The sequence below is a fragment of the Poecile atricapillus genome, chromosome Z (genome assembly GCF_030490865.1).
Source record: "Poecile atricapillus isolate bPoeAtr1 chromosome Z, bPoeAtr1.hap1, whole genome shotgun sequence".
Lineage (NCBI taxonomy): Eukaryota > Metazoa > Chordata > Aves > Passeriformes > Paridae > Poecile > Poecile atricapillus.
In genome coordinates, this window is record NC_081289.1 from 93,721,605 (window position 1) to 93,727,604 (window position 6,000).

The window sequence follows — 6,000 nt, forward strand, 5'->3', positions numbered from 1 at the left end:
ATCAGTAATTTCTAAGAATTGACAGCAGTTTTAACCATTAAAAAGTGAAGTCAACTTGTAAACACCACCTTAAGATGTAAAGCCAGAGCTCTCTTGCTCTCTTTGTTTCCTGGCTGTGAAAGGTAACAGAGCTCCGGCCTCCCGTTCCCTGCCCAGGCCATGTGGCCCAGGCAGGGGCTGGGCTGGGCCCAGCGGCTCCCGGCCGGGAGATGGGGCCTGCGGGGATTGCCCTGGGCTCTGGCCGGGCCAGGCCGGTCCCTGGCTCAGCTGCAGTTTTTGCCGTGACAGAATTCACCAGAGACTGCCGAGTAAAGAAAGGAAAAAAAGCTCTGGACCTGCGGCGAGCTGAGACAGGTACCACACTCTCCAGAGCAGCCATGAAGAATCTTCCATCGCAGACAACTCCAGCTCCAGCTGCTGCTCCGGCAGAGATCACAGAACCATCTACAAAGCCTGGGCAAGATTTTAACCTTTTCATTACCCAGATGAGACTTGCAGATTAATCGTTTTATCCAGAGAGAGAAAAAGAGAGTAATCAACATGTAAAGAGACTTTATAAACTATCAGAGACAGTAAAGAAAAGAAGCTTCAGAAAAGGTAGAGAATAAGGAGATGCTTTATAAGCTGAAATATTTTTCTGTTAAAGCTATGGAGATGGACAATAAGGTCTTGAAAAAAACTCCTTTAATTCATGACAGAGTATATTGGGAGGAATGGAGTGTTCAAAGTGTGGATTTTGAGCAAAAGGTGGAGTAATTGTGATACAGTGAGGTGCTGGAACAGAGTGAAGGGAAAATTTGAAGCCTTGGGGGGCAATGAGAAAACTGTTTCCAGGGAAGCTCACAGAGACAGATGAAGAAGACTTTTGCCTTTGAATAACTCATCCTTAAAAATGACATCCCTAGACTCATGGCCCATACACACCTCAGAGTGATGTGAAATGGGAGGAGTGAACTGATAACAAGATTTCCGGGTAACTGGCATCAGAAAAATAGATAGCTATAGTAGAAATAGCTTTCCTGTGGAAAACTCCATAGATTAGCAGAAAAAGACTTCTGTTTCTCTACAAAGACTGATGAAAAGACTCTAGCAGGAATTGGGACTGTTTCAAACACCAAAGTTCCAAAGTTTTTTGTCTCTATGTTGTCATGTGAACAAAGGAATGGTGGGTAGTAGGGGATAAAAAGGGTTTTCTGGAAGTTTATTCTGTAGTTTGTTAATAAACTTTCTTTATTCCTTTTTAAGTTTTAAGCCTGTTTTGCTCTTGCTCTAATCCATATCTCACAGCAAAAAATAAGTAATTTTTTTAGTTACTGGTTTAAAACCACGACAGTTACATATATACTGTCTGAAGCCCCAGTGCTCACATGCTAGGGATCTCCGTTCAGAACAGGATGCAGAGGAATCTGAGCAAATAACATTACCTGCAGTCAGAAAACATGCTGTTTTCCAGAGAAACTTCAGACATCTCACAGAAAGAAAGCAACCCAATCCATAAAGCTATGTCATCTTTGTTATGTGGCAGTCCTGCCTTGGTGCAGTCTCCTTGGTGCTCCTGCTGTGATGCAGCAGCAGTGTCTGATGTTCTGTGAGCACAAACTCCTCTAAAACTTCTGAGTTCTCAAGGCAAAAGAGCCACTTTTTCCATGGAAACTCACTCTCCCTGGTTCAGCCTCCTGTTGTCCAGACCTGAGGATATCCTAATCCTTCTGAAGTGTAGCAGATTGCTGAAAAGCGAATGTGACCATAATGCTCCTGGAAGCCAAGCTTTGGCTCTCCATGGCTTTCTGCCTGTGCCCTAACAGCAGGACTGCAAAGCCAGGATTGAAGGAAAAATGAGTGTGCATAAGTGCCTGAGCATGGTGAGGATTAGGAATATATTCACAAAAGGAGATGGTTGATTCTCATAGCCTCTATGTCAAAATCTAGGTCAGATCAGACTGTTTAGACAATGCCTGTGCCAGAAATAAGAGTGGTGTCTGACCAAGTGACCAGGGCTCATTGCTCTTTGTGAAAGAAGGTTTGGGTTTGTACTGGCACTTGCAACATCCATGTTGCCCTGAGATGAGTGGACTAGGGTTTGCAAAATGCTTCAGGTAATTACTGCCAGAGATGCAAAGAAGTTCCATACATTAGTGACTAATCCAGTAGCAGCTCATACAGAATGATAAACCTCTGTGTTACTCTTTAAGAGTCTTACGAATCACATGCCGTGAGATGCACAGATGGCTGTGTGAAGCATATGGTGTTTGTCTGGGGCAGGCACAGGGCTGAAGGTTTCCAGGAGGCTCCTGGATGGGAGGCCAGGAGGCTGGTGGTGGTGGCTTCATTGTGGTGAGGAAGGCGAGGCAGTGAGGAGGAGCTAGGGTTTTGTGAGTTCAGGCTCAGGGGTGGCTGCAGGTTCCATGGAGGGAAGGCAGCAGGGAAGGCTGGGTGGGCATCTCCCATGGGATGGCTGCAGCATTGAACACTCCCACGTGTCCTTCAGCTCTACAGAACACCTGCACTGGAGTCTGGGGCTGGGTCACCACCCCTGTTTCAGGGAAGCTCTGCGTTTATGCTGCCTGAACACTGCTACTCATTGAGCCTTTTGTTTCCAGGTTGTTGAAAAAACATTTGTTTGTAGGGTGCTAAGGGATTTGTTCTGATTTGTCTTTTCATCAAGCACAGGGCTCTGGTCTGCCATGAAATGAGTGGAATCCCCCTTCTCATGAGGATACAGGGAAATGAGGAAAGCTTTACCTCCAGCAAGTGCAGCGGCAGCTGTTGGGTTCATCACTCCAGCACTCCACCCTTTGGCTATAACTGCAAGGTCCCATGAAAATAAAATCCTCCTCCAACAATGATCCTTAGTCAACAGACACATCTAAAATCTGTAATTTAGCCTGTGCCCTTTCATCTTGAACTGGATGATATTTGTTCAGCAATAAATTGAATGCCATACTCTGTCATAGGCTTAAAAAAATAAATTGCTCAGAAAACGTCACATGGATGCTTCTGTACTCTAGATAACTTTGCACATCAGTTTGGTCTGTTTAAGTGCCAGGTCTTACATGGAGCTCCTGGAGTGAGTCCAGTAGAGGACAACAAAGGGGCTGGAACATCTCTCTTATATAAAACAAATGAGGAAAATAAAATGGGTAAATAATGAGGGAGCTGGGCCTGTTCGGCCTCAAGAACTGACAACTGAGAGGGGACCTCTTCATTGTCTACAAATATCTGAAGGGATGGTGCCAAGAGGAAGGAGCCAGGCTCTTAGTGGTGGCAGTGGTGCCAGGCAATAGGACAAGAGTCAATGTACAGAAACTGATGATCAGGAATTTCCACCTGAACTTGATGAAGAACTTCTTTACTCTGTGGGTGACTGAGAACTGGAACAAGCTGCTTGGAGAGGTTGTGGACTCTCCCTTACTGGAGATATCCATGAAGTGTCTGGACACAATCCCATGTTATGTGCTCTGGGATGACCCTGCTTGAGCAGAGATCCTGGACCACATGATCTGCTGTGGTCCTTTCCAATCTTACCCATTCTGTGATTCTGTGGGCTTTGAAAAATTGCTGGAGCTATTGTTTGAAGAAAGTAAATAATGCCAAGTGAAAAACTCAATGCTACATTAGAATTTTTTCTTCATGAGACAGTATTTCTTACTAGTGTCTTAATGTTTTTATTTCTACTGAAATAATAATTGACCCCTTCTCTCTCTTCTAGATCTTCATCAGCAAAAGTCATTAGAAGTTTTCCAAGAGGTGCCATGTCCACAATGGGATGGGTAACGCAAATACACAAAGGGGAAATACTGTGGGACTGAAGCTTCAACTGACCAAAACTGAAGCAAAACCCCAAAAACCCAGCTTTCCAAAACATAGGATAAGGCCTGTAATATTAGCTGAACAGTAAAGAATATGGATATATTTAGTTAATGAAAGCTCTTGCTGGAAGGTAAGATTGGGTCATTTTTGTCTGCACAATAGCAGCCCCAGTGTAGAACATATGAATACCAGATGGCTGGAACTGTTCCATTAATGAACTGATGCATTCATTGTTCTGAATTTGATTTTGTAGCTTTTTGCTTATAATGGTTTGATTGCACCATTAAAAGCCTTCAATAACCTCAGAATTCCTCAGAAATCAAAAGAGGAGATGCCTCTGTCCTCACTTTCCACTGACCTGCAGGTGTGCAACACCTCTGTCAGTCAAGCTGATGAATACATTTCATGATGTTTTCTTAGTTCCTCCATTTAAATAATGTATGCGGGATCCATGCACAATATATATTCTTCCAAGGCACAGGAAAATTCATTCCAGGTGACACGCTGTTATAGTCAACAGGGTTATCCTGTGATGGATATGTAGGACAAAAGAAAATCATAGCTGTAGGTATGTAGGAAGAAATGCCTTCCAGATATGTGCAAATACAGGAACAATGTCAGGCACTAGGAGATATACTTTTCCTCCAGAGCAGATGCCTCCTTTATTAAACATAATTCCTATTGCAATAATCTTTCCGGTCTCCAAGCTTAATTAATGAACAGTCTGGGAACCCACTTCTTGTGTATGTTACCACAGGCAGATTAATTTTTCTGGTCAACACAACTCCTCTGTAAACTTTCCCTCTGCTCCAATACTCAACTCCAACATTGGCTCTGTCTTCACTGTGGCTCTGCAGATATTTTTGTCACAAAAAGGCCTGGTGTAGTTAGGTGGCAAACATATTTCTGTCCTTTGTGGTTTATCTCTGATGCTCATGTCTGAGTAGATCTAATAGACAGGGAAAAAGAAAAAAAATAATCAAATCTAGAATATTAGAATATAGCAGTGAGCAAAGGCTTTCTGTAAGAGCAGGGCTTCTGCAATACACCTGTATTTGAGAAGCTGGAAAGACTTCAATCCCTAGAGTCAGAAGTGACACCAGGTCTCTATTTCTTATTCTACTTCCATTTCAGTTGCACTTATAAAGAAAGATAAATTTAGAGAAAAAAATAAATAAAAAATCCCCAAAACAATGAAGAACGAACAGGAGGAAAAAAATGAAAGTAGACAAGTGTGGACGCAGACTACTTACAAAATTCTTGGAGGCAAGTTCATCTCTTCCCTGGGACTTCTCTACCTCCTTTTTCACCAAATTCCTCCAAACCCCTGCTGGTGTTGGTAGAGATTAGTTATCTCTGATACTGCTTTTTGGGGCAGGGCCATGCCTAGAAAGAAGCAGAGGTCAGGTGACAGGGGGAAATCTTCATGTCAACTCTCCTTAACATAAAGGCAGGAGATATGGATACCAGAAAACATAGCTGGAAGCCCATTTTTCAAGGAACTCCATTTCTCTAAGAAGACCATCCCAGGTTTTTTCCTGGGATGCTCTGTGAGGTTTGCTTCTCCTGAACTTCAGCATCATGTCTCAGGGACACTAAGGACAGAGAATGATCTCCAGCTATAAGAATGATATTCACACCATCTCATTACTTGTTCCACAGACACTGTTTGGGTTATCTAACACCCATCCTGTAGGTGTTGGGCACAGAAGGAAGCTGCAGGAAACCTTTCTGTGTCTTTCTGGAGTAAAGGGAGAGGACACTCTGGGGCATCCAGATGGAAAGAGATGTGTAGATTTGGATTCATTTCCCCACCCAGAGAGAGTAAGTTAGGATGGTCAAGATACCTGAAGGCTTTTCTCAGCTCCATAGGAGCAAAGCCCGTGTAATCCAGCTGCTGCACCCTTAGGAGTGCTCTGCTGGCTGGCTGCCACAGCACTGCTTTCCCAATCACGCTGATGCTGTGCACTCGGTGAAATGCCCCTGCTCTGCCTCACAAGCACAGAGGAAAACCCTGGGGTCAGTCCAGCGTTGTTAGTTAATAATTGAAGGCCTGGTTGCCTGCTACTCCCTTTGCCATTTAGGACTGAATCACTGCTTGTGTTTACAATCCCACATGTAGCATTTACAGCATTTGTTTGCAATTCTTCTTGCTCCTTTGTGTTTCTTTCACCGGGCAGGCAGAGTAAG